We start from the raw sequence: 11,580 nt of genomic DNA on the forward strand, positions 1-11,580 counted from the left end.
TCCGCTTTCTATTTTCTATTTCTATTTAAATTTTTTGAAACATCTGTTCATTAAATTATTGACTTGCAATAACGATTACCTAAATCATGTACGAAGCAACAGCTTGCGACATTTCGAAAAGGGAATGAAACTCAAAAATATATTATAATTTAATTAAATCATTTTGTCCTTTTTGACGATTATATGTACTGTGTGATTCCAAAGCACAATAAAATTTTTAATTGATTGTAGATATATCGCTTTTTCGATAATGCAATATTGACGGAACAACATTTTTTCAGTTAAGGTATTTTCTCCAATCAGTTTAATATTAGAAATGATATAAAAACCATAAAAAAGCCTTTTATTCCAAATTGATATTAACGTTTGCTATAAAAGATGCATTTAATGACTTGAGTAACCTTAAAAACAATTAAAATTAACTTATTTCGCAGTATAAATGAAGCAAAATTTCGAATTTGCGGAGCCGTTTGCAAAGTTCTACGCACGAAAAACTCAGCCAAAAGTAGGTGTCCGTAATTTTTTTTCAAATTAAAATCTTTCTGCAAAATCAAGAGATTCGAGCTGGGACATGAAGCAGAGTTGAGTTAGATAAATTTAAAATAACAATCATATTACACAATTTGGTAAGTCAGCAACCTTGAATCGCTCAAATTCGGGGAGACGAGATGTTAGAATTCAAAGAGCAGACCCCGAGAACTGGTGAGCCACCATAAAACGGGATCGAACGTCGACTCAACGTTACTGTTTCACTACCAGAGCAGAAATCTGACCAGTATTTGTACAGATCCAAATTCAAGCGAATTCGTTGCTTTTCGATGCCTTGAAACATTAAAAAAAAATTCATTGAACGAATTTGAACTTCTACTATGTAGTTGTAATATACAACATCTTGATTCGCGATCTACCAATACTTTCTAAAAATTTACAATAATAAACTTTTTATTGTCTAAACAAATTATTTTGTCATAAGCTTATCCCTAGAGATCCATTTTGACTAGCTGTATTTAAAATTGTCAACCGAAAATAATATTCCTTTGTTAGTGCAAGACGTAAACTGATTTTCTGTTAGAACAAATCAGGAATCAGAACATGTAGCAAATTTTGTCAATCAGCATGCCACTTTTACTAAGAAATATAATACATTGCATGTAAAGTTGGTTCTTGTCAAGGTTATAGATTTAAAACCACTTAAAACTAAATAACTAAAAAAACTAAAAATAAAACTGATTTTTAATTTCTAATTGCATGATAACGATTAAGCGGAAGAAACGCAGACACAGGAAACTATACGATGTCCACGGAGGCAATATTTATATATTACTTTACTATGGATATCCTCTGTTAAACATATAGTATCTGATTCATTTTCTACATCCTACAGCAAACTCGACAGAACTATGCTGTGCTGTGCAACCTTGCCATATGTCCTATATTTTTTCATAGGTGATACAGGTCTCATGGTTCTACATTAACATTAACAGAGACATCATAAGGGTAATGTTTTATAACATAATAATTTAATAATATAAATGATAATTTAATGTTAGGTAAAAAAGTCCTCACTTTCACCATATTTGTATGTATCAGTATTTTACCATTTTTCGAATTTTAACGAATAACCTAGAAACTACTGACGCAATTTTAGAGTAACCTACCCTACCTACTTTCGTGAAATTCAATTTTTTTCCGTCTTGGCGCTACTGTGAGTCATCTCCTCTGAAGAAGAAATCGATCTGTCTTTCGAAACGTTAAAAGATGTGAGAAATTCAATTTGCAGATAAATCGTCTTAATTAAAATGTTCTAAAATAAAAAGTATCACTTGAAAAATTTACTCTTTTGCGACAGTGGATTTATTTTAGATTTATCTTCGTAAGAAAAGCCTAGATTATCGTTAAAAATACGATAATACAATTTTCAGGTCGCAAATTAAAATAACTTTAAAAGATTATTCTATATTTATAAATTAAACACGCATTAGATTTTTTGTTTATAAATCCAAGGCATAAACATAAGTCTGTTTTATACAAATACCTATACATTTTTACAAGCAGAAAAAAAAATTTTTTTCTTCATCACTTTTGAAGAAGGGTGTCGCCAATCAGTTTTATTTTACCCATTTTTTATATCTTTTCAGAGCAGTTTATATAACATATTTGTTATTAAAAATTACTTTTTCTTGTAAAGTAAACACGTTTGTTCACTTATTCACTAAAATTACTGTGATTTATTTTTGAAATAAAATCAAAACAAAACATAAATATTCCGGAATTTGCCGAAAATAAAACGACGTAGGTAATTTAAAGGAAAATTCATAACAACCTGAAATTTATTACTCAATATTTTCTAGTGACGTATTTGCAAAATAAATTGTTACAGCAGATAATGTGTTATCAAAAATGAAAGCAACAATATTATTATGCTGCAAAAAAGGACCATGAATATTTTACACAAAATGTATTACTTTCCAGTAAATCATTTCTTTTAACCCTGATAACATGGAAGAGATACGGTTCAATATGGTGGTAACATTTTTATTTTCTATTTTTGATTATACCGTACGAAATTTTTACATCATAAAAATTATCTTGTGACTAATTTCAAATTTGATATCGTAATACGTTTAAAGTCACAATCGCAGTACACCACTAATATACTAATGCTGTATCTGTGAAGTGTTCTGAAGTTATGAAATCTATTTCAGAGACACAAAATATCTACATAAACGTTGGGAAGTTTACAGTGCATTTTGAGATTTAATAAAGACTCACTTAAAGGGTCTTTAAGATGTGGAGTCAGATTAGTGATACTTCTCAAAATTCATGGAATTAAGTAAGATTATTTCGTGCAATGTTAGACGCTCAGACTGTTTGCTTTATTCACCGCTCGCCTTGTTGCCATTAGGGGTGAACTGAGGGTCGTCTTTCTCTGTGTCAATAGGTATAGAACACGGGAAAGTTGTGAATATAAATTGTGGAAATTTTCATATAATCACAATGAAAGCGGCGTGGAATACATTTTCTCATCTCTCCTTCCTCTATTAAAAATACTTCTAAAATAACAGAAATAGAGGCACAAGATCTTACGTTTCTATAATTTGTTTTTATAAATTTAGATCAAATTACCTTAGTGTACAATTTTGGTTCTTGCTAAAAAGTTATGGGCTATTTTTTATTATTTGTTTAATTATTATTATTCGCTTACTCTTAAATATATTTTATTAAAATGTCACAGGAAGGAATTTTTGGGATAGCCAAATATGAATATAAGTTTATTTCTTGCCTTAAACATAAGGTGATCACTAAGATCACCTTAAACAGTCTTGTATTTTTTTAAAGCTACTCTTTATTTACTTCAAAAAGGTTAACCTTGTTGTATGTTGTCCATTTACACGGTTTCAGAGAAACATTGAGTTCAATGATTTACAGCAATCATCAGTTAACAGATATTTCAATATTTGGGAGTATTCTGGTTTAAATTTCACTTTTTTATTAAATATGTGATATAAATTTAGCTACAAAGGGGGAGGATCAATTAGGCCGATTTTCGACCCCCTTCACTTTTGGCCGAGTTTTTGACCTAAAAAAAGAAATTTTTTATTATTTATATCCAATAACTAATCGATGCCACCCCAAACGGGACCTCCCCCCTCCTTCCTAGTNGAGGAGGATCAATTAGGCCGATTTTCGACCCCCTTCACTTTTGGCCGAGTTTTTGACCTAAAAAAAGAAATTTTTTATAATTTATATCCAATAACTAATCGATGCCACCCCAAACGGGACCTCCCCCCTCCTTCCTAGTCAGAATCAAGGTGAATTAGAGGTCAGATTGAGAAATGCATTAAATCAAAGGATCTCGGAGTTTAGGTTTTTTGGGTCGCTGAGTTCGAATCGGAGGTTAGTTTGTCTGTATCAGGACATTTTAAGGTTGTTGCAAGGTTATTTCAAGGTCAAATTGAGAAAAAGCCGAGCAATCAAGTCCGACCACATGTTATACAGGATTTTGGGGTCGCTGAGTTCGAAGGTCAGTTTATCTGTATCAGGTTATTTGAAGGTCGTCTCAAGATCATTACAAGGTCAAGTTGAGAAAAGCCAAGCAATTAGGTCTAACCGCCTGTTATTTATTTGGAGTTACTGAGTTCAAATCTGAAGTCAGTTTGTCTGTCAGGTCAATTTAAAGCCATTTTTTAAACCCTGGAATCAATTACTTTTCTTATAGCAAGCGACTATTGCCAAGGCCAATCCAAGAAGGAGATTAAGCTAATCGACACAAATCAAGTAGTAGACGACTAATAATTGGGCCTTGGATTCAAACTCAGAGACTTCAAAAACGATAATCGATTTCTCGGTTTTTTTCTTGGTTTAACATTTAAATGACATTGAAATAACCCTCAAATGACCTTTTTTTTTAATGGAGGAGGGGAAAATCTTCTGAAGACACAGGCTACTCCTGTAGTGTCGGATTCACGACCGGTGTTGTGTCGCGTCTACCGACTAAAAAAACCCTCCTCTGTGAGCCGCTTTAGTGAGGAGGCAGTTGGAACCGTTTTCACATACTTCAGCTGCCTCCAGCGGTCTTACTCATATTAGTCTTTGCCTTTCTCTCTCCTTTGCCTCTTTGGCCATCATAATCTGCTGAATCATACCTGTGATGACCCTCCAGTTTTCCTCCGATTCTAGCATATTTTGGATCAGATTTGTTGTTGTTAGGACACTTCCTAGCTTTGTATTTGCTTCCTTCCTGGCCGTGGCCCACTTCTGGCACACGAATAAAGTATAGTGCGGGGTGTCGTTTTCCAAGCAATACATGTATCTAGAGTCCGCCGTCTTCCCGATCCTATGGGTGTAGCTCCCGAAACACCCATGCCCCGTTAGTGCTTGCGTAGTGAAATAGTTTATATCTCCATGCCTCCTCTCGATCCAGGTGTTAATATTTGGGATGAGTCATCTTGTCCAAGCAGCTTTCTCCATGTTATCCCATAGGCGCTGCCATCTGTCAGCCGTGGCTGTCCTGGCTCTTTTACGTAGCTCGCCCCTTGCGAGGAGGTCTTTGTTGCGGTATAAGTAGCTCCGTTCTCTGGCCATCAATTTAATAGGCACCACACCGACCAGCACCAACAAGGCCTCGGTGGAGACTGTACAGTAAGCACTACATATTCTCAAAGCCATCTTGCGCTGGGTTCTCTCCATTAGTTGATGGTACTTTTTACATTTTAACCCCTTCAGCCATACAGGAGCTCCGTAGAGGAGAACCGAGTGGCCTACTGCACAGAGCACTCTTCTCTTCCCCGCTCTCGGTACTTGTTCGGCATCAGCCTCCCCAGCGCTGCTATGGTCTTGTTTGCCTTTTCGGTGGCATAACGGATGTGCCCGTACATATTGAGTGACTTATCCAGTGTGATGCCCAAATATTTCAGACTATTCTTCGGTCTGATATGGACGCCCCTTAGCTTAAAGCAAACAGACCTTCCTGCGTCCTGTTAGCATAATGGCCTCCGTTTTTTCCGGGGCCAGTTCTAGCTGGTTTCTTGTCATCCAGCGGTCTATATGCTCCAGTGCCCTGTTTATTCTAGATGTCAATAAAGTAGCGCTCTCCGCCACTGCGACCAGTGCCAGATCGTCGGCGAAGCCTATGAGGTGGGTGTCGTGGGGCATCCTTAACCTGAGAACGGGGTCATATAGCACGTTCCAAAGAAGGGGCCCCAGTATTGATCCCTGGGGGACTCCGGCGGTCGTGGGAATATTATGACCTCGCTCTATTTGTATGTGCCTGTTCCGCAAGTATTCCCCAATGACATTTAGCAGATAGGTCGATATACCTGACCGCTCTAGTGCGCTCATTACGCGATGCCACGCCGCCGAACTAAAGGCATTTTTCACATCAACTGTGACGAATGCACAGAACTTTTTTATGCGCCCTCTGGATCTTTTGGCCTTTTCTGCAATATTTACTACCCGTTCCACCGCTTGAATTGTGGATCTTTTCCTCCTGAACCCGTACTGGTGATCCGAGAGACCGCCTCCTCTGTCTAACTCTTCCTCCAGCCTTACCTTCAGCATTTGTTCGTAGAGCTTCCCCATTGCGTCCAGCAGGCAAATGGGTCTATATCCCGTAGGGTCTTGGAAGGGCTTTTTCCCCTTCCAAATAAGAATTAATTTTGCTAACTTCCACTTATCTGGGAAGTTTCCCTCTGCGAGGGTCTTGTTTAAGATCTTTAATATGTAATCAAATGACCTGATGCAGACAAACTAACTTCGGGTTCCAAGTTAGCTACCCTAAAAACCTATATAACAGGCCGTTAGACTTAATTGCTAGGTTTTTTCAATTTGACCTTAAAATGACCTTGAGCCGACCGTTAAATGACCTGAAACAGACAAACTAACCTCGGACCCAGCGACCTCAGAATCCTGTTTGATTGCTTGGCTTCTTCTCAATTTAACCTTTAAATGACCTTGAACCAATTTTAAAATGGCCTGATACAGACAAACTAAACTCTGATTCGGCCTCAGCGATCAAAAACTCCGAGATCCTTTGATTAAATGCACTTTTTCTCAATGTGATCTCTGATTGACCTTGACCCTGACTAGGAAGGAGGGGGGGAGGTCCCGTTTGGGGTGGAATCGATTAGTAGTTAAATATAAATAATAAAAAAAAACTTTCTTTTTTTTTGGCCAAAAATGAAGGGGGCCAAAAACCGGCCAAATTGACCCTCCCCCTTTAGCAAAAGATTGAAGGTTTCTTCTGGAACTGTGCATTTCAGCGAGATGAACAAGTATATCTTTTACAGTAAATAAAATGAAGTTTCATGAAACATCCTCCTTTTTCAAGACCTCTGCTAACAAAAAAAAAAAATGCGGCAAGAAGTAACAGAATATTTAAGAAGAAAAAATAATTTATTAAGAGATATAGAAGTAACTCAGTTACTGATATATATCAAATTTTATTAGAATATGTAAAGACGATGAAGTTGTCTAAAGCAAAATAATTCAGAAAATTTCAAAAAGAAGCAAAATTATGCTAAGGTAACTTCTAAATAGGTTTACTCTCACTCAAAGAAGTAATCCTTGAATTTGCTACCGGACATTCTGTATACACATATTTAATTTTTAGACTAGATGTTTTCCTACACTTTTGTGTATTTGATTTGTTATCTTATATGTATATTAATTTTAGTTTGTGTTGTACCGTAATATAACAACGCACTTGTCTGTCTTGGCAGTTGTTCCAAATAAATAAATAGGTAAATAAATATTTAATAAGATATCGCTAGCATAAACCAAGGACAAGTGTGATCTTTTAACTTGGGTCACTCAGTATTTGTTTCTAGTCAAGGCCAACTAAGTTCATTCTTTTAATTTGGAAAAAAGAAACGGCTGTTACAACTTTTTATTATTAGTAAGTAATTATAATAAACTATAAAATATCGTGTAATATCTCTATAAAATGATATTAAAAATGTAATTTTTTAGTGTTTTTACTACCGCAATGTAAATTTAATGGAACTTAATATAGCTTTTATGTAAATCAGCATTAGGTATGTTTACATGTTGATTGAAAAAAATATTAAATATTTGTAGATTTTCAATAACAATGTGAAACGTAGGTATGTGAAAGTGACGTGCAAGTTATTATCATATGGAGTACATATGGTACATGGGTAGCTATATGTTATTGTTCGAATGTATTACTGCGTGTGATTTGACGTTCAACAAGCAATTTTGATTATTCCAGCTTTATCATCAAACAATGTTTGCGCAATATCTATTATCAAACAATATTTGCAAAAATTCTGTAAATATACCAAAACCATACAAAACAAAATTGTAAATTATGTTAATTACAAGTTGTTCTTTTTAATTATTGGTAAATAATACATATTTTATTGCTCATTATTAAAATTATAAAAAATTGTTTTCAGTGTAAGTTATGAAAAGTGCACACATGCTGTTACCACATCGAGGCGACCCATTCATAATGAAAAACTCACTATATTAAAGAATATTCATGTTCGCAGCTCTTACTGACTATTCGTAGCTCTTACTGACTATTCGTAGCTCGTTCTGACGTAGCTCTTCCTGATTATATATATTCATATTCTTAGTTCTTCCTGACTAATCTGACGATATTAGTCGCTCTTCCTGTCTTCGTAGCTCTTGCTGACTACATACCTCTTCCTGACTATAACCTAACTATATTGGTAGGTCTTCCTGACTATACAGGCTGTTACAAATTTGCTTCACACTACAGTGATCTCGGAAACGGTAAGACCTATGAAGTAGCTTAAATGGGGGCAAAGTTGCGTAATCAGGGGATCAACAATATGCCTCTCAAAAATCAAGGCTAACATGATTAGTTTTCGAAATATTTGAAATAAAACGAAATTTTGGAAATCCCTTTTTGTTTCATTTCAGCCTTGTTTGAGGAGATATTGAAAAAGGAAGGACACTTTTTCATGGCCACTTTTTGCCCTCTATCGAATGGCATAACCAATTTTTATATGTAACGTTTCGCTTCTCCAGGACCATCATCAACTTCATTTTTTTAAATACCACCCTGGAAATTTTATTACATATTTTGCAAGCCTTCATGACCCCCAATACTGTACTGCCTCAGACCTAACCAGATTCAGACGTTTTGTCTCGAAAAATTCATCTTCAGTGTATTTCGTTTCAAATTTATCTAAATTTTTTATTTAGATTTCTTTATTTATTGAATTATTATCGTACACTGTAAGTGTCGTTAGACCCTGTGAAATCCATCTAGTTATTTAAACCACGCGCTACAATAGAACATTTATTATTATTAATTATTACCATCACTTGGTCACACATAACTCAATAAGTTGTTGCGTCAAAATTAAAACATTGTTACAATTTTAATTTCATTATGACAAATTAATTCTTAAAAATGCAAATGAACAACCAAAACGCCAACTGAATATTATTCCTTATAAAATTTCAGTAAATGTTCAAAAACATTTTCGTTTTGGCAAAGGTTAAAAATGTAGATCAGCATAATATTATCGGAATTTATTATATCTGTAACTGCAACTGTGAAAGAGCATGCCAGATGTATTTGTATGAATATCCTGAAAAAAATAGATCGGAATTTGTTTGAATTTTGAGCACTCGAGAAGCCTAGAAATAATTATGGACACGGGAATAATAATGTTTTATTTTAATGCGTGGTGGTAATAGTTTGAATAACTAGATGGATTTCACAGGGTCTAACGACACTTACAGTGTACGATAATTCAATAAGCAAAGAAAACTAAATAAAAAATTTAGATAAATTTGGAACGAATACACTGAAGATGAATTTTTTGAGACAAAACCTGTGAATCTGGTTAGGGCTGAGGCAGTACAGTATTGGGGGTCATGAAGGCTTGCAAATAATGTAATAAAATTTCCAGGGTCGTATTTAAAAAAAATTGAGTTGATGATGGTCCTGTAGAGATGAAGCGTTACATATGAAAATTAATTATGCTATTCGATAGAGGGCAAAAAGTGGCCATGAGAAAGTGTTCTTTTTTTTTCAATATATCCTCAAACAATGCTGAAATTAAACAAAAACTGATTTCTAAAATTTCGTTTTTTTTCAAATATTTCGAAATCTAATCATGTTAACCTTGATTTTTTAGAGGCATAATGTTGGTCCCCTAATTACGCAACTTTGCCCTCATTTAAGTTACTTCGTGGCTCTTACCGTTTCCGAGATCCCTGTCATGAGAAGCGAATTTGTAACAGCCTGTATATTTACTTAACTGAATATATATTTTTTCTTTTTGGTGATTAAATTTAAAAAAATATATATACACAATTTTTATCTTTGCATTTCCATCTTTTTGCGTGAGATAGACAAATGCATTTAGAAGCTGTATGTAGGTACTGGTATACAAACTGTGCTATATTTTTGTAACTAACTAAGTTTATTGTTATAAAGGTATATGTATTATTTTATAGTTAAAAAAAATGTAGGTATTTATCCAGTTATAACAGAAAGGAGAGAGAACTAATTTCTTCCCTTGTATTTTATGAGTAGAAAGTCATGATTGGATTTTGTAAGATTAAAACAAACTTATATCGCATCTGCCTGTACAAGTGAACAATCCCAACTCAACTCCTCCAGTGTGGCATTTCCAAGGCTACAATGTTAATGTAGGCATACCGATTTTATTTATGCATCAGACTCGTCGTACATCATCTTCTTTAATTCAGTAGAAATTGTTGTGTCTTTTTGGTTTTGTTCGATTGCCACTGCCTTCGACTATTTATTATAGCTAATAAGAATACATCAAGCCATTCAGTCAGTTGATGGATAATAATTGTTAAGAATATCTAAGGCAAACTAGATGTGAATATCTTCTGTTCCATACATTCCATTTTAATAAAGTCCTTTAGTTTATAGTGATTTTTAAGTAATAATACAGAAATTAACAAAAAGTCTCTGAACTCTGGAAAGTAAAAGAAGAAAAGTAAAGTCTTTGTTTTAAGTTTTTATCTTATGTCAAGTGGTATAACGACAAATAAAATCACTTTTATTTATTTTCACGACAAGTACATGCTTTTAAGCTTAAGAGACTGAAATACTCCGAACGATTATGGAATTAAAGCATTTTTAAACAACTGTGACCATTATTGTGTGGTTCTTTAAACACTTTTAGAGCCGGCATTTCAATTCCAATTAAGTGGTTAATTATCTAAACGACTCCTGAAAACTATTAGCCATGTCTAACGATTAACAGGAACTGAATTGTTCTTTTGAATAAAGATCGGAAGCTGGACTTTTACGACTGTCTTAACATGGATGTTCAAGAAAATTGTTTCAATTTAAGAGTAGATTTTGCAGCAATAAATAATGAAAGTTCTTATAAACACGCATACAAGATATTTTACAAGTTCGGTTCAAAATATATTAAAGTTGTGTTACAAATACAAAGTTTTTTTCGTTCTTAATAGATTCTTTTAGTGTGTCGTCACATATTTAGGCATTCTGCAATAAATTGTCATAATTGAAATTGCACAGACCGAATCTGACCCTTGTATACATATAATTTATATAAATACTTTAAAAAATTAACAACTTCAAATTAATTTATTTTTACAAGGATTTGGAAGTGTTTAAGAACAACCAACACGTGTTTCGTAAGATAGATACACTAATGTGCTTAAAACTTACAAAAAACGATATAAAAGAATATTCATAAATTTAAATAAAGTAAAAATTTAACATTAGCCGTGTTATTCCTAGTGCTCATGCTCGGAGAGAATAGCCTCATATACAGATGAGATCTTGTTGATATGTTTGTTATCGCTGTCATCATCAGCGTATTTTCTCTTTTGTTTAATCTTGGCATTTTCTAGTTCTACTAAGTATTTTTATTTTCTTTCTTTGTGTTGTACTGTGTCAGTGTGTTTATCGAGTGTTTTTTTCTTCAAGTGGTTCATTATAGACGTACTCTTAACCACAACCAAACTCTTCTTGAATTGTATCCTGTTGCGAGGCTACTACGCTAACATAAAATTATCTTTAATGCGCATGCTCAGTAACATTGATATAATTTTAATTTATTAATTACT

This window comes from Anoplophora glabripennis, unplaced genomic scaffold, assembly GCF_000390285.2.
Source record: "Anoplophora glabripennis isolate ALB-LARVAE unplaced genomic scaffold, Agla_2.0 scaffold300, whole genome shotgun sequence".
Taxonomy (NCBI): Eukaryota; Metazoa; Arthropoda; class Insecta; order Coleoptera; family Cerambycidae; genus Anoplophora; species Anoplophora glabripennis.